Source organism: Scyliorhinus torazame, chromosome 15, assembly GCF_047496885.1.
Source record: "Scyliorhinus torazame isolate Kashiwa2021f chromosome 15, sScyTor2.1, whole genome shotgun sequence".
Classification (NCBI taxonomy): Eukaryota; Metazoa; Chordata; class Chondrichthyes; order Carcharhiniformes; family Scyliorhinidae; genus Scyliorhinus; species Scyliorhinus torazame.
This window is the reverse complement of record NC_092721.1, coordinates 12,127,691-12,149,694: the sequence shown is the minus strand read 5'-3', so window position 1 is coordinate 12,149,694 and position 22,004 is coordinate 12,127,691. Positions and strand designations below refer to the sequence as shown.

Sequence of the window (22,004 nt, the reverse complement as noted above, 5' to 3'; positions counted from 1 at the left end):
TGCAGACTATATAAGACTGGCTGATGCATCACAGGGGAGCAAAGCTTGTGGGAAAGATTCAGGGGCTGAAGAGATTAAGACATTGCCAAAGCACCTGTGCTGTCAGCTTGGCGGGAGATTGTTTTAATTTTTTAAATATAAATTTAGAGTACCCAATTCATTTTTTTTTTCAATTAAGGGGCAATTTAGCGTGGCCAATCCACCAAGCTTGCACATCTTTGGGTTGTGGGAGCAAAATCCACGCAAACACGGGGAGAATGTGCAAACTCCACACGGACAGCGACCTAGAGCTGGGATCGAACCTGGGACCTCGGCGCCGTGAGGCAGCAATGTTAACCACTGCGCCACCGTGCGGAGATTGTTTTAATAATAATCATCTTTATTATTGTCATAAGTAGGCTTACATTAACACTGCAGTGAAGTTGCTGTGAATATCCCCTAGTCGCCACATTCCGGCGCCTGTTCGGGTACACTGAGGGAGAATTCAGAATGTCCAATTCACCTAACAGCTCGTCTTTCGGGACTTGTGGGAGGAAACCGGAGCACCCGGAGGAAACCCACGCAGACACGGGGAGAACATGCAGACTCCGCACAGACAGTGACCCAAGCCCGAAATCGAACCCGGGTCCCTGGCGTGTGAAGCAACAGTGCTAACCAGTGTGTCACTGTGCCGCCCATTGAGTATGTGCAGCTGAAGGTAACCGAAATGGACAAGGGTAGACATGTTCCCTCCAAAAGGTTGAGAGTTCTTTTGGACATGGGAAGCCTTTTAACCGTAATACTGACCCAAGAAGGTTGCAAGTCTGAACATCTCAGACTTGGGGCAGAAATCAGATTGTATTAATTGTTTTTCAAGCAATTGGATAATGAGGAAATTTGGGATATTTCAAAGTGTTTAAATCACCATGTATCCCAGCGTGCTTTGATGTGGAACCTTGTATAAAAACAATACTTTCGTTAATCAAACTTTGTCCAAGGACTCAGGCCTGAGCCACACGGGGTTATTATTGCTGGACCAACAACAACCCTCCCTTAACGTCATTAAGCAAGTCTTTCACTTTCCAATTTTCAGGTGAAGACGATTCTCTACCGCCACTGGGGGGAATTCCCGATGCCGCGGTTCACTTGTGCTTTTAAAAATCGAGAAACTGGCGCCGTGGCTGATGAAGGAGAGAGAGGAGGTAGGACACGGGGAGGCGCGACCGTCGGCTGCTGGTCTTTTGGTGGACATGGTCGGTGGCCAATGGTGAGCGTGTGGGGGCAGGGCAGCTGGGCGTTGGGAGTCAAACGCCCAAACATCCAGGACTATGTCCTCAGCAGAGTTGTGACCCTATTTTCACCTCAGTGTAACAAGGCGCTGCTGACTGTAACACAGCAATCCCAGAGGCCACACTGCAATTTCCTCTAACCACGGGTCTCTTGGAGGGCAACCAAATTGGCTTGTGACCCAATGGCGATCTTTGTGTAACCGTCAAAACACGGATCCTAAAGTCATGAATGATCCCCTTTTTCCCCTGGGTTGATGTTTGAACGGTAGAATCCAGGAGGTGCTTTCCTTTATTACTCCGATAGTTTCCTCATACCTATTAATAAATAACTTTGCCTTGACAGGAAAGTTGATGCCTTTGGTATGAACCTGGCACAAGTTACTGGCCAGAAACGGTTTACGTGAGGCAGTCACGTGTGGGGAAAGGAATTGTAGTTGTGTTTACATTAACTAAATTCTATAATTGTTACCAGACATACTTGGTCCTCGTATGAATGGTGAATTTAACTGCAATAAAAGCCTTTAAATCTTTTGGATAAGCAAATGATGTGGGTTTTAGCACTGAATTTGAGGAGCTCTTTCAATTCTGGCCCCCCCATTTTTGGTTGGTGGGTTGCTTTGGACCAGGTGGTTCCATTGCTATCAGGTAAATAACCATAGTTAACACAAGACTAGATTTGAATCTTCTCCATCGGGTGCTCAAACAAGATTGCTCTCTTTCTAATCTCACTGTGATCAGAATAACATTTGGAACGTTCTTTTTCCCCCGATCTGGATAGCGAGAGAAGAAACAGCTGTTTGACAATCTTTTGGAATGAGCTAAAATAAGAAGGAAGGAAAAAATAAAAACTGCAAACGCTGATAACCTGAGAACAAATACAGAAAATACTGATCCTGTAGAGTGGGAAAACTCAGGATTTGTAGGGAGAAGAGACACTGGGCGGGATTCTCCGTCGGGTGAGGCGATTGGGCGGGGAACATAGAACATAGAACATAGAACATTACAGCGCAGTACAGGCCCTTCGGCCCTCGATGTTGCGCCGACCTGTGAAACCACTCTAAAGCCCATCTACACTATTCCCTTAACGTCCATATGTCTATCCAATGACCATTTGAATGCCCTTGGTGTTGGCGAGTCCACTACTGTTGCAGACAGGGCATTCCACGCCCTTACTACTCTCCGAGTAAAGAACCTACCTCTGACATCTGTCCTATATCTATCTCCCCTCAATTTAAAGCTATGTCCCCTCGTGCTAGACATCACCATCCGAGGAAAAAGGCTCTCACTGTCCACCCTATCCAATCCTCTGATCATCTTGTATGCCTCAATTAAATCACCTCTTAACCTTCTTCTCTCTAACGCAAACAGCCTCAAGTCCCTCAGCCTTTCCTCATAAGATCTTCCCTCCATACCAGGCAACATTCTGGTAAATCTCCTCTGCACCCTTTCCAATGCTTCCACATCCTTCCTGTAATGCGGCGACCAGAATTGCACGCAATCCTCCAAATGCGGCCACACCAGAGTTTTGTACAGCTGCAACATGACTTCATGACTCCGAAACTCAATCCCTCTACCAATAAAAGCTAACACACCATACGCCTTCTTAACAACCCTCTCAACCTGGGTGGCAACTTTCAGGGATCTATGTACATGGACACCGAGATCTCTCTGCTCATCCACACTGCCAAGAATCTTACCATTAGCCCAGTACTAGGTCTTCCTGTTATTCCTTACAACTTGAATCACCTCACACTTTTCTGCATTAAACTCCATTTGCCACCTCTCAGCCCAGCGCTGCAGCTTATCTATGTCCCTCTGTAACTTGTAACATCCGTCCGCACTGTCCACAACTCACCGACTTTAGTGTCATCTGCAAATTTACTCACCCATCCTTCTACGCCCTCCTCCATGTCATTTAAAAAAATGGCAAACAGCAGTGGCCCCAAAACAGATCCTTGTGGTACACCACTAGTAACTGGACTCCAGTCTGAACATTTCCCATCAACCACCACCCTTTGTCTTCTTCCAGCTAGCCAATTTCTGATCCAAACTGCTAAATCACCCTGAATACCATGCCTCCGTATTTTCTGCAGTAGCCTACCATGGAGAACCTTATCAAACGCTTTACTGAAATCTATATACACCACATCAATTGCTTTACCCTCATCCACCTGTTTGGTCGCCTTCTCAAAGAACTCAATAAGGTTTGTGAGGCACGACCTACCCTTCACAAAACCGTGTTGACTATCTCGAATCAAATTATTCCTTTCCAGATGATTATACATCCTATCTCTTATAAACCTTTCCAAGACTTTGCCCACAACAGAAGTAAGGCTCACTGGTCTATAGTTACCGGGGTTGTCTCTACTTCCCTTCTTGAACAAGGGGACAACATTTGCTGTCCTCCAGTCTTCTGGCACTATTCCTGTAGACAAAGATGACTATGAGAATCGGTTCTGACGCTGGAATCGTGGTGGGCGTCGGGTTCACGGCAAATCGCAATTCTCCGGTGCCTCGACAGTGGGGTCAATGCGTTCCACTCCACACGTACAGTAAACGCCGATTGCGTATCGTCAGCGGACACGACACAAAATTCCCCGGAGCCTCCGTGATTCTCTACCGCCACTGGGGGGAATTCCCGATGCCGCGGTTCACTTGTGCGTTTAAAAATCGAGAAACCGCCGCCGTGGCTGATGAAGGAGAGAGAGCAGGTGGGACACGGGGAGGCGTGACCGTGGGTTGCTGGTCTTGACACTGACCGGGTTGGCTGGGGTGGGGTGGAGTAGGATGGGGGCCCTACTAAAGCCGGGGCGGGGGTGCGGTAATGGGGTGCCGGACCATGGGGCCAGGGTGAGCCTCCACGGGACTGGGGCGGTGTCCAGGCACGGGCGCCAATGTGCAGCCTGCAAGTCAGCCATCTTGCTGCACACCCCAGTGACCACCCATCTTGGCCCCTGGTTCTGCAGAGTGACACCGGCCGTATGGGTGCCGGTGAAGATGGAGAGCTGGCCACCCTGCAGGCCGAGGAGGAGGAGGAGGTGCAAAGGAGGTACCACATGAGGCCTCGTGTGTACCGGCACCGCCTGTCATACAAGAACCTGCTGGGCCACTCATGCCGTCGAAAACTCCGGCTGAGCAGGGAGACAGTGCAACATATCTGCCAGACCATGGCATGCCTGGCACGCGGAGGACATCCGCTCCAGGTGGCCGTCAAGGTGACGGTCGCCCTGAACCTTTATGCCATGGAGTCCTTCCAAGTGGGGACCTGTCCTCGGTGCACAGTTGCCTCTGCCTTCACGGAGGCATCTGTATGCCCACCTGCCCAGGATCAAGCCCACCAGGGTGCCCAGGCAGCGGGGTTCGCCGCCATCACCAAAATGCCCTAGGTCCAGGGGGTGATTGACTGGATGCATATCCCCTAAGAGTACCGGCTGATAACAGGCCGGTCTTCACAAACCGAAAAAGCGTCCACCCGACGAATGCGCAGCTGGTGTGTGACCATCAGATGTGCATCATGCACGTCTGCACCCGATAAATGGGCAGTGTGCACGACGCCTTCACCCTGGCACACTCGACGGTTCCTGGGCTCTTTGAGGCGTCCCCCCCTTGCTGGGGTTGGCTCCTGGACGACAGGGGTTATCCGCTGTAGTCGTGGCTGATGACGCCTATCCGGAGGCCGCAGACCGATGCAGAGACCCGCTACAACGACGCCCATGCTGCAACCAGGGCCGTGATCAAGCGGTGCTTTGACATCCTGAAGATGTGCCTGGACCACTCTGGAGAGGCCCTCCACTATAGAACTGGGAGGGTCTCCCGCATCAGGGCGGCCTGCGGCGCCCTCCACAACATCGCACAGCAGAGGGGTAATGTGCTAGAGGAGGAGGATGAACTCCTGTCCTCGTCCAACAAGGAAGATGCGGGGGAGGGCGAGGATGGGGAGGACATGGGATCCAGGCAGGCACTTGAGGCCGCACGACATGTGCGCCAGGACCAATGTGCACATGACGCTCTGATCACCTCCAGGTTCAGCGACTAGGGAGTGGGGGACTGGCCAGGGGCATGGACACTGTTTCCCACTCTCACTTAACCCCCCGCCATCCCACCCCCGGGCACCTCCCACCTGCAACCCTTCCATGATACATACCTGCCGCACTATGGGGTGTGGGCCCTGGGTCTGCTCCATGGGATAGAGGATGATGACAACTCGCTCTGCGATGAGCTCTGGTGCTCCACATCGTACGATAACGTCTGACTCCTGCCCGTGGTAGTACCGTCCGCCTGGGCAATCCCCGCATGCGAGCAGCCATCCCATCACACGGTGCCATCAAATCCCTGGGGTGGTGGAGGCGGGGACGTTGGGGCAGGGGGGTGATGTTGGGAGACCAGAACGGCGAGCGCTGGCTGAACTGCAGTCCCTGGCAAGCCCACCCCAACGTCCACCCATCCCCCCCCTCCCCGCCCCCCACCCGCCACCCACCCACCCTCTGCGGCCAGCCGCACCAGCCCCTCCCTCACACCCTTCTGACAGAGCACTGAGGCAGGTTGTTACATTGTGAACAGGTGTTTAATGTGAAAACACATACACAGATTCGTGCCCTAGCCCCTATCACTATACTGTGCCCTGCACCCATGCCAACTTAACTAGTGTCTCATTTTATGGTCTTACAGGCCCTAACGCTATGTGTAGGTGGATCCACAGATGGTACAGCAGGAGTGCAGGCGGCCTGCTGCGATTCCAGCCCTGCGGCCTGGGTCCCCTGTGGCAGCCATCTGAACAAAGAACAAAGAACAAAGAAATGTACAGCACAGGAACAGGCCCTTCGGCCCTCCAAGCCTGTGCCGACCATGCTGCCCGTCTAAACTAAAATCTTCTACACTTCCTGGGTCCGTATCCCTCTATTCCCATCCTATTCATGTATTTGTCAAGATGCCCCTTAAATGTCACTATCGTCCCTGCTTCCACCACCTCCTCCGGCAGCGAGATCCAGGCATCCACTGCCCTCTGTGTAAAAAACTTGCCTCGTACATCTCCTCTAAACCTTGCCCCTCGCACCTTAAACCTATGCCCCCTTGTAATTGACCCCTCTACCCTGGGGAAAAGTCTCTGACTATCCACTCTGTCTATGCCCCTCATAATTTTGTAGACCTCTATCAGGTCGCCCCTCAACCTCCGTCGTTCCAGTGAGAACAAAACGAGTTTATTCAACCGCTCCTCATAGCTAATGCCCTCCATACCAGGCAACATCCTGGTAAATCTCTTCTGCACCCTCTCTAAAGCCTCCATATCCTTCTGGTAGTGTGGTGACCAGAATTGAACACTATACTCCAAGTGTGGCCTAACAAAGGTTCTATACAGCTGCAACATGACTTGCCAATTCTTATACTCAATGCCCCGGCCAATGAAGGCAAGAATGCCGTATGCCTTCTTGACTACTTTCTCCACCTGTGTTGCCCCTTTCAGTGACCCGTGGACGTGTACACCTAGATCTCTTTGACTTTCAATACTCTTGAGGGTTCTACCATTCACTGTATATTCCCTACCTGCATTAGACCTTCCAAAATCCATTACCTCACATTTGTCCGGATTAAACTCCATCTGCCATCTCTCCACCCAAGTCTCCAAACAATCTAAATCCTGCTGTATCCTCTGACAGTCCTCATCGCTGTCCGCAATTCCACGAATCTTTGTGTCGTCTGCAAACTTACTAATCAGACCAGTTATATTTTCCCCCAAATCATTTATATATACTACGAACAGCAAAGGTGCCAGCACTGATCCCTGTGGAACACCACTAGTCACAGCCCTCCAATCAGAAAAGCATCCTTCCATTGCTACTCTCTGCCTTCTATGACCTAGCCAGTTCAATGGCTCCCATCCGTGTCGGTATTGTCCTCGTGTTTGGCACCTGAGGTTCTGGCTGTGGCTGGGATCGGGATTGGGGACACCAGTGATGCACAGTGTTAGTCTGGCGCATGCAGCCTAGGGGGTGGGTAGCAGGTGGCTTCAGTGGCCAGGACACCCGACCAAGGCGGCTGGTATGGATGCCGGCATGGGGTGCAGGGTGGGGATTCGGCTGCCCTCCAGGAGGGTGGGGTGGGGGGGGGGGGTTGGTTATGGGTGTGTGGGACGGGGGTTAGTGTCAGAGGCACAACCCTGCATCCTCACCCTGGCTGCCCTGAGGGGGTGGTGCAGTTTTTTCCGGCACTGCAGGCCGGTCCGGATGGTATTGCCCACGGCACTGACCACCTCTGCCACCTGCGCCCAGGCCTGGTGAACGGCGGCTGGCAGCCTCCTTCCCACCCCGGGGTACAGGGCCGCCCGCCCCTCCTCCGCGGTGTCCAGCAGGGTCTCCAGTTCCGTGAACCTCAGGGCCGCGTTTCTTGCTGCCATCTTGTTGCCTGGTTGGTGTGTGTGTGTGTGTGTGTGTGTGAGTGGGGGGAGGAGTGGATTTGCGGCAACAGCTTGTCAGCCTCCTGAGTGTCAATCACGGAGCTGGCGAATCCGGCACCGTTTCCCATTGGAATCAATTGTGTTCCACGTGATGCCGGTGCTAACCCCTCAGCAGTCGCTGAATCGGCCCTGGTACGGCACCAGTTTTGATGTCGTATAAGTCCACGAATTATGCGCCGGTGTCAACACTTAGGCCGGGATTCTCCGAACCCCCCGCCGTTGACAGCAGTCCCCCCGACGATTCACCGGGCCCCCCAGTTTTGGCCAGTCCCGCCGGGGTGAATTAATCACCTTACACACGGCGGGACTGGGCAGGTGAGTAAGCGGGGGCAGTCCTGGGGGGTGGGGGGCGGGGTCCGACCCCAGGGGCGAGGCCCCACGGTGACTGGCCGCCGATCGGGGCCTACCGATCCTCCGGGCAGGCTGTTTCCGTGGGGCCCATCTTTCCTTGGCCCCGGGACCCTGAGGGGCTCCGCCATATTGCGGAGGAGAGAACCCCTGCGCATGCGCGAGATCACGCCGGCCGTTCCACGCATGCCCAAACTCGTGCCGGCTGGAGAGGCGCCAACGACTCAGACGCCAACCTAGCCCGCTAGAAAGGTGAGAATTCCTCCAATTGACGTTGGAGTCGTTGCTGCCGGCTTTCCCGCCGGCGTGGGGACATAGCCCCATTTTCAGAGAATCCCGCCCTTAGTCTCCGGAACAGAGAATCCGGCCCAGTGCTTTTTGGTGTCCCCGGGACATAACCTTCATTCTAACAGGCTAATCCTAAACATCAAAACACATTTTGTCTCTTTACAGATCTGTTCTGCATTATGCAGTGAATTCAGCTGCAAACGCTGCTGAATTATGGTTATCTCAGTGGGCTGGATGGTTGGTTCGTGATGCGGAGAGACGCCAACAGCGTGGGTTGAATTCCCGTACCAGCTGAGACTCTCCAACCTTGTTGAGCCTTCGCAACCTCGCCCCTCGTCTGAGGGGTGGTGACCCTCAGGTTAAATCACCACCAGCCAGCTCTTTTAGCGTGGCCGATCCACCTGTACATCTTTGGGTTGTGAGGGTGAAACCCACCCAGACACGGGGAGAATGTGCAAACTCCACACGGACAGTGACCCAGAGCCGGGATCGAACCTGGGACCTCGGCGCCGTGAGGCAACAGGGCTAACCCACTGCGCCACCGCGCTGCCCTGTTGGAATCAATTCTGAGGGACTGGATGAACTGTCACTGGGTTAACCAAAAATATTCAGCATGAACGTGTTAAGGGAAGGTCGTGTCTGGCTAACGTGTCATGTCTGACTAACTTGATTGACTTTTTTGAGGAAGTAACAAGGAGGATTTATGAGGGTAGCGCAGTTGATGTGGTCTACATGGAAGCAAGGCTTTTGACAAAGTCCCACCTGGCAGACTGGTTAAAACAAAAATTAAATGTCCCTGGGATCCAGGGAACTGTAGCGAGCTGGATACACGATTGGCTAAGTGACAGGACACAGAAGGTATTTGCTAACGAGTGTTTTTGTGACTGGAAGGCTGTTTCGAGTGGGGTTCCACAGCAATCAGTACTCAGTCCCCTGCTTTTTGTGATACATATTAATAATTTGACATAAATGTAGGGGGTATGATCAAGAAGTCTGCAGATATCACAAAAAATTGGCCGCCCAGTACAGAGCGAGGAGGATAGCTGTAATCTGCAGGAAGAGATTAATGGATGGGTCAGATGGGCAGAAAAATGGTGAATGGAATTCAAGCTGGAGAAGTGTGAGGTGATGCATTGGGGAAGGTCAAACAAGGCAAATGATCACACAATTAATGAAAGACACTAAGAGATGTGGAGGAAGTGAGAACGTTTGGTGTGCATGTCCATAGATCCCTGAAGATAGCAGGACCGGTTGATAAGGTGGTTAAGAGGCAGAAGGAATCCTTTCATTATTTTCCTTTAGCCTGACTGGAAAAGTTGTTCCTCGGTTTAGCATCACGCAGCCTCCAATTCCATCCCTCTTGGTCTTGAACCAAAATAGTTGCCATCTATTGTGCGGAGGATACTGAGGGCGGGATTCTCCTTCCCGCCAGACCCGTTTTACATAAGAACATAAGAACATAAGAATTAGGAACAGGAGTCGGCCATCTGGCCCCTCGAGCCTGCTCCACCATTCAATGAGATCATGGCTGATCTTTTGTGGACTCAGCTCCACTTTCCGGCCCGAACACCATAACCCTTAATCCCTTTATTCTTCAAAAAACTATCTATCTTTATCTTAAAAACATTTAATGAAGGAGCCTCTACTGCTTCACTGGGCAAGGAATTCCATAGATTCACAACCCTTTGGGTGAAGAAGTTCCTCCTAAACTCAGTCCTAAATCTACTTCCCCTTATTTTGAGGCTATGCCCCCTAGTTCTGCTTTCACCTGCCAGTGGAAACAACCTGCCCGCATCTATCCTATCTATTCCCTTCATAATCTTATATGTTTCTATAAGATCCCCCCTCATCCTTCTAAATTCCAACGAGTACAGTCCCAGTCTACTCAACCTCTCCTCGTAATCCAACCCCTTCAGCTCTGGGATTAACCTAGTGAATCTCCTCTGCACACCCTCCAGCGCCAGTACGTCCTTTCTCAAGTAAGGAGACCAAAACTGAACACAATACTCCAGGTGTGGCCTCACTAACACCTTATACAATTGCAGCATAACCTCCCTAGTCTTAAACTCCATCCCTCTAGCAATGAAGGACAAAATTCCATTTGCCTTCTTAATCACCTGTTGCACCTGAAAACCAACTTTCTGCGACTCAAACCAACTTTCTGCGACTCAAACCAACTTTCTGCGACTCAAACCAACTTTCTGCGACTCAAAACCAACTTTCTGCGACTCAAACCAACTTTCTGCGACTCAAAACCAACTTTCTGCGACTCAGAAAGTTTTTGTGGCGCTGCGTGCCCCCGCCGGCAGCGGGATCCTCCACCCTGGCAGCCGGCCAATGTGGCTTTCCCATTGTGGGTACCCCCATGCCGTCGGAAAATCCGCGGCCGTGTGTGCGCAGCCGGAGAAACGGACCATCCCGCCGACGGAGAATCCAGCTCTGAGTCCATTAGTGTAAAAGTGGCAACTTTTCACCAATTGCAATAGTCTTTATGGTTAAACTCTGGTACCCTGAGGGCAAATGCCCGTAATATTGGGCTGCAGAAACTGCATCATTCACAACAGCCATGTCGTGTTTAGATTATTCTCTCACCACAGTCCTGTTCCGCATTTTGCCGCTATCGTATATCTTGGCCTCTATCGTAAGAAAGAAAAGCAACTCATCGGGCTGGATTCTCCCATTCTGAGACTGAGCTGACGCCGGTGTGGGAACAGTGGTGTTTTACGCCCAGAAAAACGGCGCAAAACCTCCACCGATGCTCCGTCTGGTGGGGGGCTAGCAGGCACGCAGCGTACAGCCACTAGGTCTAGCTGCGGATACGGGCAGAGAATTGCCGGATCCATGGCCGCGCATTCACACGGCGGCAGTCTGCAATGGCCGCGCCGTGCAACATGGGTGTCGGCCGCGCGTGGACCCGGCGTGCCAAATAGTGTCCCCACCTTTGGCCAGGCTCGTCACCCCCGGACCCCCCCCCCCCCCCCCCCCCCACCAGTGCCCCCAGTCCCCGCCAAAGCCCTGCCTGCCGGCCGAACGGCTCTCACCCGACTGTGGCGGAGCTGGACTCAGTCCGCAGCCGCCACGCCGTGTACGCGAAAATAAAAAGGACAAGTGTTCCACGCCGTCGGGAACTCGGCCCATTGTCAGCGGAGCATCGGGTGAAATCCTGAGGCCGTCCATACGCCGCGCGGCGTACTCTGCAAGTACGCCATTTTGGAGAGGGGCGGAGCATCGCAAAAGCAGCGCCGCCTCCCCCTGATTTCGGCTCCAGCGGGGATTCTCCGGCCGATCGATGAGCGCGGTTTCGGTGTCGGAGACCGGTGAGTCCCGCCCGTTATTTTTCGTGTCTGTTCAGATTTATCATTTTTTTTTAAAACCAATTCTAGGAGACTGACATCAATGAACTTGTTCCCAACATTTGCACTGCCGACCCCAGTTTCCTCAATCCAGTGACAGGTTAAGAGAAGTGTGAAAACAAAGTGTGTCCACATCCCCACCGCCAGGTTAAGGCATCAGGGGCGTCATTCTCCGACCCCCCGCCGGGTCGGAGAATGGCCGTTGGCCGCCGTGAATCCCGCCCCCGCCCCCGCCGAAGTCTCCGAAGGGAGAAAAGTCGGCGGGGCGTTAATGGCGCCGCTGCCGCGGAGAATGTCACGGGTCTGCGCAAGGCAGCCGATTTTCGGCCTGCCGATATTCTCCCTTCCGGATGGGCCGAAGTCCCGTCGACGTGATGACCGTTCACGTCGACGTCAATCAAACCTCCTTTTCATCGGCGTGACCCGGTGCTCCAGGCTCACGCCGACCAGCGAGGAGGTGAGTGACGGCCTGGGGGGTTGGCTCTGGGCAGGAAATGGCGTGGCCGCAGACTGATTGCGTGAGGAGAGGTGTGTCTCGGCTTGTGTGTGTGTGCGGCGGGGGGGGGGGGGGGGGGGGGGTGGTTAGAGTAGGCTGGGCTCCGGGGGAGTGCCGGGAGGGGGTCCGTGCCGGGGTGGAGGTTGGGGGTTGGGGGGGTCCGTGCCGGGGTGGAGGTTGGGGGGGGGGGTCCGTGCCGGGGTGGAGGTTGGGGGGGGGGGTCCGTGCTGGGGTGGAGGTTGGGGAGGGGGTCCGTGCCGGGGTGGAGGTTGGGGGTTGGGGAGGGTGTCCGTGCCGGGGTGGAGGTTGGGGAGGGGGTCCGTGTCGGGGTGGAGGTTGGGGAGGGGGTCCGTGCTGGGGTGGAGGTTGGGGGGGGGGTCCGTGCTGGGGTGGAGGTTGGGGAGGGGGTCCGTGCCGGGGTGGAGGTTGGGGGGGGGGTCCGTGCTGGGGTGGAGGTTGGGGAGGGGGTCCGTGCCGGGGTGGAGGTTGGGGAGGGGGTCCGTGCCGGGGTGGAGGTTGGGGGGGGGTCCGTGCTGGGGTGGAGGTTGGGGAGGGGGTCCGTGCCAGGGTGGAGGTTGGGGGTTGGGGAGGGGGTCCGTGCCGGGGTGGAGGTTGGGGAGGGGGTCCGTGTCGGGGTGGAGGTTGTGGGGGGGGTCCGTGCTGGGGTGGAGGTTGGGGAGGGGGTCCGTGCCAGGGTGGAGGTTGGGGGGGGGGGTCCGTGCTGGGGTGGAGGTTGGGGAGGGGGTCCGTGCCGGGGTGGAGGTTGGGGAGGGGGTCCGTGCCGGGGTGGAGGTTGGGGGGGGGTCCGTGCTGGGGTGGAGGTTGGGGGTTGGGGAGGGGGTCCGTGCCGGGGTGGAGGTTGGGGGAGCAAATGAGTTGGTCCACCTGGCCAGGTGCCAGCCTCCAACAGTTGGACCCATGCGGTCCATGCCACCTGGCTGGGGGGAGGAGGGGATATGGGCAATGATGACATGTCGTCGTTCCCGTCCCCCCCACCAGGCCGTCATGTTTTCAGACCATCCAGCGATGTTGGCCGCCGTGGTGGCAGCCGCTCATGTCTATGTTGCCCTGGATGAGGAGGAGGAGGAGGAGGAGGAGGAGGAGCGTGCCAGAGAGGCGGCGCAGGCTGCCGCAGAGGGGCAGGCGGCAGCTGCCCAGGCTGGAGGGACACCTGACCGACAGGACGAGGAGGGGGAGGAGGACGTCGTGGCCCCACGGCAACGGAGGCACCCGAGGGCGCCCCGTGTGTACCGGCCCCGGCAGTCATACCAGGACCTCACGGACCGGGAATGCAGGAGGAGACTCCGGATGAGCCGGGAAACCGTGGCACACATCTGCCACCTGCTGGCACACCTGTCACCGCGTGGCACTGGCGGGGGACACCCTCTCCCCGTGTCCGTCAAGGTTACGGTGGCCCTGAACTTTTATGCAACGGGGTCATTCCAGGCACCGAGTGGGGACCTGTCCGGCATATCGCAGACATCGGTGCATCGGTGCATCCGGGCAGTGACAGATGCCCTTTATGCCATGGCGCACCGCTACATCCGCTTCCCCGTGGACCGGGCCAGCCAAGATGCCCGGGCCGTGGGCTTCTCTGCCGTTGCCGGGTTCCCCATGGTCCAGGGCGCGATCGATGGGATGCACGTTGCCGTGCGGCCACCTGCAGAGAACAGGGCCGTGTTCACTAATAGGAAGGGGACCTATTCAATGAACGTACAGGTGGTCTGCGACCACCGCATGATGATCCTGCACGTCTGCGCCCGTCACCCAGGCAGTGTACACGACTCATTCGTGTTGTCGCGGTCATCCATCCCCGGCATGTACGAGGGACGCCATCCCCGGCTGAGGGGCTGGTTGCTGGGCGACAGGGGCTACCCATTGCGATCGTGGCTGATGACGTCTATACGGAGGCCACGCAATGAGGCGGAGAACCGCTACAATGATGCCCATGTAGCGACAAGGGGAGTGATCGAGAGGTGCTTTGGCGTGCTGAAGATGCGTTTCAGGTGCCTGGACCTCTCTGGGGGCGCCCTCCAGTATCGGTCAGATAGGGTCGGCCGCATCATTGTGGTGTGCTGCGTCCTGCACAACATAGCCCAGCAGAGGGGTGATGTGCCGCAGGCAGAGGAGGGCGGAGTGGAGGAGCAGCAGGAAGAGGCCCAGTCCTCCCCAGATGAGGGGGATGGGGGCAATGGTCAGGGAAGACGGGGTAGACACAGGCGGGTGGCTGTCCACCGTTACCGGCTGGCCCAGCGGGCACGGGACAGACTGATAGACGCCCGCTTCACTGACTAGATGGGCGTGGGAATCGGGTAGTTGGCCACAGACCGCACACCATGACAACAGCCGACCACCCACACCCCCCACCCATCCACCCACCCAGCACCCTCCCCCCCTCCCCAACCCCACACACCCCACCCGCATGCACACCACCCCCCCACCCCCAATTGCCGATCCACCGGCGGCACAACGGGCCGGGCTCACCCAGTTGCGGGTGGACGCGTGTCTATCGCAGGCCATGGAGAATGATGACAACCCGCCTCCGATGAGCTCCTGGCTCTACATCGTTGGACTATGTCTGACCCATGGCCACAGTACCACCATCCACCCGGACCATCCCTGCATGCGGCTGTGACACTGCAGCGCACGGTCCCGTCCTCTGCCCGGGGGATGTTGATGGCGGCCCAGGGGGAAGGGGGCAGACTCACCTGGGGCTGAGGTAAGACCACCCCTCACACACACACTTGCGCTCAACGTACATGACACCCCCGCACACTTTGGACAGAGCACAAAGGCAGCTTCGGTAGGTGTAACATTGACTTTAATAACCAAAGGAGTTCATGCACGTGCCCTAGCCCCTAAATCTCATCTGTGCCCTGCACCCGTGCCAACTTACTCAGTGTCTAATTGTTTGGCCTTACGGGCCCTTTGACTACGTCTACGTGGTTCCCCAGACGGTACAGCAGAACTGGAGGTGGACTCCTGTGATTCCTGCCCTCTGACACCGGATCCCTTTGGCGGCTGTTTCCTGAGGCGTCCTGGCCTAGATGGGCCAGGCTGCGGCCCGGGCGACTGGGATGGCGAGCTGCCAGCCTGTCCTGCCCGTTGCCCACCCGATGCACCTGGGACGGAAGGGGGGGAGTCCGAGGTGTCGCGGTGTACCGGGACCTCCCCTACAGAGGGAGCCGGGACGGACCACACCACCTCCTCCTCCCTCGGGGTGCCCGATGGCCCCCAGGCCTCTACATGGGTGGGGGATGCGAACGGACTAGCCAACGGACGCGCCCCCGACATCTGGCGCTGCCAGTCCTGGAGGCCCGTGCTGGTATCGACAGGGGTCTGCAGGTTTGCAGCCATGGAGCCCAGGGGGTTGTCGAACCCTGTCTGCGACAGTGCGACGCCAGCTCGCACATGGCCACTGGCGCCGATGCCCTCAGCGATGGCCTGCTGAGACTGGGCCATGGCCTGCAGAGACTGGGCCATGGCCTGCAGAGACTGGGCTATGGCCTGCTGAGACTGGGCCATGGCCTCCTGAGACTGGGCCATGGCCTGCTGAGACTGGGCTATGGCGTTGAGCGCCTCTGCCATCTGGCGCTGGCACTGGCTCATGGCCTCCTGTGAGAGGGCAGCCATTTCCTGGGCCACAGACGCCGCCTGCACGGAAGGCCCCAGGCCTCGCAAACCGTTCCCCATGTCTGACACCGTCGCACCCATTGCCTCCACCGCGGACGCCACCCGTGCGGTGTCAGCCTGGGTGGCACGCATGACCGGGACCACTCCCAGCTCCTGGACGCGGGTGGACTCCTCCACCTGCGACCGCAGCCGCCGCAAGCCACCCGTCACCCTATTCGCTCGTCTCCGTGTCGGTGGTTGCATCGGATCTATGTGTGGGTGTGGTAACTGCAGGAACCCGGGATCCATCTGGGCGGCAGATGTTCGCTTGGCCTGGGCTGCCCTCCGACCGCCCGGTCCCTCTGCTGCTCCTACCTCCACCTGCTGTACCGGGACGGCTGTGTTGTGCGCACCAGTGAGTGTACCAGACGCCTCATCACTAAAGTGCCCAACCGTGGTGAGTGTTTCTGCGATGGTGGAGGGTGTTGGTGACAGCAGTGGCGTTGTGTCGTGGTCTTCGTCCCACTCTGAGTCCATGGCACTTTGGGGTGGGGGTTCGTCTCCACCCATCCACTCTGAGTCACTGTCCGGTATTTCGTCTTCCCGGGTAGGGGTGTCCCGGGTAGTGCTGTCCCGGGTAGTGCTGTCCCGGGTAGTGCTGTCCCGGGTAGGGGTGTCCTGGGTAGTGGTGTCCCGGGTAGGGGTGTCCTGGATAGTGGTGGCCTGGGTAGTGGTGTCCTGGCTCGGATGTGACGGGGGCCTGTGGCTGCCCCCCTCATCGCTGGGTGGTCGCTCCCGCACGTGACGGGGGTGTCGTCTCCCTGTTGCTCCAGGTCTCTCCGTCTCCCGTGGTCTCCGAGGGGCATCCTGCGGGCGTCGCATGCTGGAGGGTGCGGGTCTCTCCGTCTCCCGTGGTCTCCGAGGGGCATCCTGCGGGCGTCGCATGCTGGAGGGTGCGGGTCTCTCCGTCTCCTGTGGTCTCCGAGGGGCATCCTGCGGGCGGTCTGCATCTGCAGGGATGGGTGCCTGGACGTTTGGTCCTGCGATACACAATGAAGCATGCATGGTTAGACATCAGGCAGCGATCAGGTGATACGGGGGAGGGGGATATCGGGGAGGGGGGATATGGGGACGGGCTGTTGGTGGCTCACTTGCTCGTGGGGCCCCGACCTCTGCATCAGCAACCTCCCGGTCCTCAGGTCCGCCAGCCAGTTCCAGGGCCCTTTCCTCGTGTACGGTCAGTGGCCTCTCATCAGCGGGCCCTCCTCCAGTCCTCACATGCTCCCTATTGTTGTGTGCGCGCTTCTCCTGTGGGGGGGGGGGGGTGGCAGGGGTAAAAGGCAACAGTGTTAGGCAGGTATATGAATGCACGCCATCGGTTGCGCGTGCATTGCAGAGGTTAAGGTTAGGGCTGGATTCACTTGGGGATATGGGGGATATGGGGGAGGGGGGATATGGGGGAGGGGGGGATATGGGGGAGGGGGGATATGGGGGAGGGGGGATATGGGGGAGAGGGGATATGGGGGAGGGGGATATGGGGGATGGGGGATATGGGGGAGGGGGGATATGGGGGAGTGGGGGATATGGGGGAGGGGGGATATGGGGGAGGGGGGATATGGGGGAGGGGGGATATGGGGAGGGGGGATATGGGGAGGGGGATATGGGGGAGGGGGGATATGGGGGATATGGGGGAGGGGGGATATGGGGGAGGGGGGATATGGGGGATATGGGGAGGGGGGATATGGGGAGGGGGATATGGGGGAGGGGGGTATGGTGGACGGGGGAATATGGGGATATGGGGAGCGGGGATATGGGGGAGGGGGATATGGGGAGGGGGGATATGGGGGAGGGGGGTATGGGGGAGGGGGGATATGGGGGAGGGGGATATGGGGGATATGGGGGAGGGGGATATGGGGGAGGGGGGATATGGGGGATATGGGGAGGGGGGATATGGGGGAGGGGGGAATATGGGGGAGGGGGGAATATGGGGGAGGGGGGATATGGGGGAGGGGGGATATGGGGATATGGGGGAGGGGGGATATGGGGGAGGGGGGATATGGGGGATATGGGGAGGGGGGATATGGGGGATTTGGGGGAGGGGGGATATGGGGGATTTGGGGGAGGGGGGATATGGGGGAGGGGGGGTTATGGGGAGGCTCACCCTGCCTGCTCTGACGAGGTCGTTCACCTTCTTGTGGCACTGGGTGCCTGTCCGTGGTGTTAGGGCCACAGCGGTGACGGCCTCTGCCACCTCCCTCCACAGACGCCGGCTGTGGCGTGGGGCAACTCTGCGGCCGTGCCCGGGATACAGGGCGTCCCTCCTCTGCTCCACCGCGTCCAGGAGCGCCTCCACATCGCGTGACTCGAACCTCGGGGCTGAGCGACGGCCAGCCATCAAGTTGGGTGTTGCGGTCGGGTGTTCCGGTCGGGTGGGGGGGAGCTGCGCGGCCTTATGAGCCGTCACGCCGTGCAGCGCGTATGACGCTGCACGGCGTGAACCACTGCGCAAGCGCGGATCCCGTTACGTCGCTGCTAGCCCATTTCGGGCCGCAGACTATCGGCCCATTTTTATGACGTGACGCAAGTGGGATTTGCGCCGTTTTTTGCGCCGATCGGCGGAGTTTCCGCCGATAACGGAGAATTTCGCCCCTTTTGTGAAAGGTTTGAGGCTTGTCAATGTAACTCTGTCTCTTGGTATCAAACTAAAATGGCATCTGTGTATAATTGGTTTAAATGCAGCGACACCAACCCTTCGATTTGATAAATCTAACATGGATTAATTAACATGCAAATTGCACAATCAAAAATAAGATGAAGGATTAAAGTGATTTATAGAAATTAATTGAATTGTGAGTCATGAATTTTCAGGATTCCATCTCTGACAATTAATCCTGATCTTTGTCACCAGTGCTGCAATCCCCAATTTGTACAGTATTAATTCTGTACAGTTATTAAATACAATTGTGTCACTGACTGTATAAGTGATGTACAGAGTCTCTAATCCTATAATTCTGTACTGAGACAGTACTGTCCTTCAAAGTGTAAGGGGCCAAATGGCCTCCTTCTGCACCATAACAATTCTGTGATTCTGTGACTACGATCTCGCCCTGAATATTATTCTAAAATGTGTATATAAAGGGCAACATGGTGGCACGATGGTTAGCACTGCTGCCTCACAGCGCCAGGGACCCGGGTTCAATTCTGGCCTCTGGTGACGGTGAGGAGTTTGCACGTTCTCCCCATGTCTTCGTGAGTTTCCTCCGGGTGCTCCAGTTTCCTCCCACTCTCCAAAGATGTGTGGGTTAGGTGGATTGGCCATGATCAATTGCCCCATAATGTCTAGGGATGTGCAAGTTAGGTTATGGGGATATGGCAATAGGGCAGGGTTGGCGGGTGGGTGGACATACATAGATACATAGAATTTACAGTGCAGAAGGAGGCCATTTGGTCCATCGAGCCTGCACTGGCCCTTGGAAAGAGCACCCCACTTAAGCCCACAGCTCCGCCCCATACCTGTAACCTCTTTGGACACGCAGGGAAATTTAGCATGGCCATTCCACCTAACCTGCACGTCTTTGGACTGTGGGAGGAAACCGGAGCACCCGGAGGCAACCCACGCAGACACGGGGAGAACATGCAGACTCCACACAGACAGTGACCCAAGCCGGGAATCGAACCTGGGATCCTGGAGCTGTGAAGCGACAATGCTAACCACTATGCTACCGTGCTGCCCTACATATATAGAGTGCTCTTTCAAAGGGTTGGTGCAGACTCAATGGGCTGAATGGTCTCCTTCTAAACTGTAGGGATTACATGATTCCATATAATATATAATATAATCATATCCTCTATGATGAACATATGTCTGTCTGTGAGCCCAGAACTAAAGAAGCCACTTTTTAGCACAGGGCTAAATCGCTGGCTTTGAAAGCAGACCGAGGCAGGCCAGCAGCACGGTTCGATTCCCGCAACAGCCTCCCCGAACAGGTGCCGGAATGTGTCGACTAGGGGCTTTTCACAGTAACTTCATTTGAAGCCTACTTATGACAATAAGCGAATTTCATTTCATTCAGTTTCGGGAAATCTCACACCTCGTTACCTCCGAGGAGCTACGAACGATCACCTGAGGACTGCACTCCTCAACTACAAAAAGAACCATACAAAGGCTATTTGCATTTGATGATCCAGCTTTGACAGTAGGTGACTGCCCCTTCCAACCTTCCTGTTGACTCATTCTGGCTGGAAAGTTTAGCAACCTGAGGCCAGCCAAATTCCAGATGGTGGAGACACATCCTGGTGGAAAGGTGAGGGTCATGTGACATGGCCTCTGGTTTGTTGAACAGTTTGTTGAAATGCCTTCCTCGATGGGCTTGATGGGCCAAATGGCCTCCTTCTGCACTGTAAATTCTATGATTCTATGATTCCTAAGCTGACGAGCAGGCCAAACTAACTCTGCCCAGGTTGGACGCGTGGTCCTATCTATCCTGCTTTCGTTGGTAGTTCTGTATTGCCTACAATACTGATCCCTTTCCGAGTGCTCATTTCATCGTGTGAAGTCAACACCACGGAAAAGTAAACAATACTACATCAGTTTTCAACCCGCCAACCTCTGTGAAGGAATACCTCATTGGACATTGATTCTGGACTCTGGAACCCACGTGAAACAATATTTATTTTATCTGTAGTCTCTGCGTTGTAAATCTCTTTTTTCCCTATCCCTTCCTTTACTGTCTGAATGTGGAGCTGACTTTGCAAACCTCCTTTCATGTTTTAAGTGTGTGCAATAAACTAACCCTTTGAGTTCATCTTATCTTGAGTTTGCTGTGAGGTTATTTCTTTAATCCCATCCTTAAAGTTACAAAGCCAGTGCGCAGAGTGGACAGGGCAAACCTTTAATCCGTCTCATTGCTTGCTCCAAAAACCAATTCAATTTCAAATTGAAGCCAATTCATGGTCTTCCCAAGAGAGACATACAAAATCCCAAGATGACAAGAAATTACTTTGCACCTCATCTTAGGCTTGATCTGACGCTTGATCTTAGCCAAAAGGCCGAGAAGTGATTTGCTGAGGGGTATTAATAGTAAATTGGATCCTACCAAAGCTGAAGGGTTGGGAAAACACCACTGATTATAAAGAGGGACACATGTCAAAAAATACCTTTCTGTTTATGGATGAGTGATGGGAGGAGAGATTAGTGGTGTTTAAATTAACACCCCTCTTGTCCATAATAAAAGTATCACAACGATGGGGACACAAACCCCTGGGGGGGCATGAGGTTTTCCAAGGGTACGGCAAAAATAACCTAGGGCAGCACGGTAGCACAGTGGCTAGCACTGTGGCTTCACAGCGCCAGGGTCCCAGGTTCGATTCCCCGCTGGGTCACTGTCTGTGCGGAGTCTGCACGTTCTCCCCGTGTGTGCATGGGTTTCCTCCGGGTGCTCCGGTTTCCCCCCACAGTCCAAAGATGTGCAGGTTAGGTGGATTGACCATGATAAATTGCACTTAGGGCCCAAAAAGGTGAGGCGGGGTTATTGGGTTACAGGGATAGGGTGGAAGTGAGGGCTTAAGTGGGTCGTTGCAGACTCGATGGGCCGAATGGCCTCCTTCTGCACTGTATGTATGTTCTATGAATGGGCAGACTGTGGGTTTTGCACAATCTGCCTACGCCACTCTCACAAATGAGTTTTGAATCATTAGACTCACAGGTGTGGGCAGCGCGGTGGCGCAATGGTTAGCACTGCTGCCTCACGCCGCCGAGGACCTGGTTCGATCCTGGCTTCGGGTCACTGTCCGTGTGGAGTTTGCACATTCTCCCCGTGTCTGCGTGGGTCTCACCCCCATCAACCCAAAATGATGTGCAGGGTAGGTGGAGTGGCCACGCTAAACTGCCCCTTAATTGGAAAAAAAATCATTGGGCGCTCTAAATTTATTTTATTTTTAATTTTAAAAGATTCACAGCTGTAATGCGTCATTTTATCTTCCCACGGCTAGTTTGGAAAAGCTGGGGTTGTTCTCGTTGGAATAAAGGAGATTATGGGGCGATTTGATGGAGGTGTACGAGATGATGGTAGGTGTAGATAAGGTGGAGAGGGGAAAACTCCCCATTAGTTGATGGTAGAAGGACCAAGGGACACAGTTTTACATTTTGCCCAAGAGATGCAGGAGGGGGGTTGTGAGGAAGAATCGTT

The 22,004-nt window shown here is 55.5% G+C and overlaps 1 long non-coding RNA gene across 2 annotated transcripts in view; it reads left to right on the top strand.

The window, feature by feature from the left end:
- Nucleotides 1–20,626, top strand: part of LOC140391528 (uncharacterized) — a 53,737-nt gene extending 33,111 nt beyond the window's left edge. For both annotated transcript variants that reach the window (XR_011935097.1, XR_011935098.1), the window contains exons 2-3: nucleotides 1,073–1,181; nucleotides 19,890–20,626. This is a non-coding gene — a long non-coding RNA (uncharacterized lncRNA). The remainder of the gene's footprint in view (nucleotides 1–1,072; nucleotides 1,182–19,889) is intronic.
- Nucleotides 20,627–22,004: the final 1,378 nt, after the last annotated feature.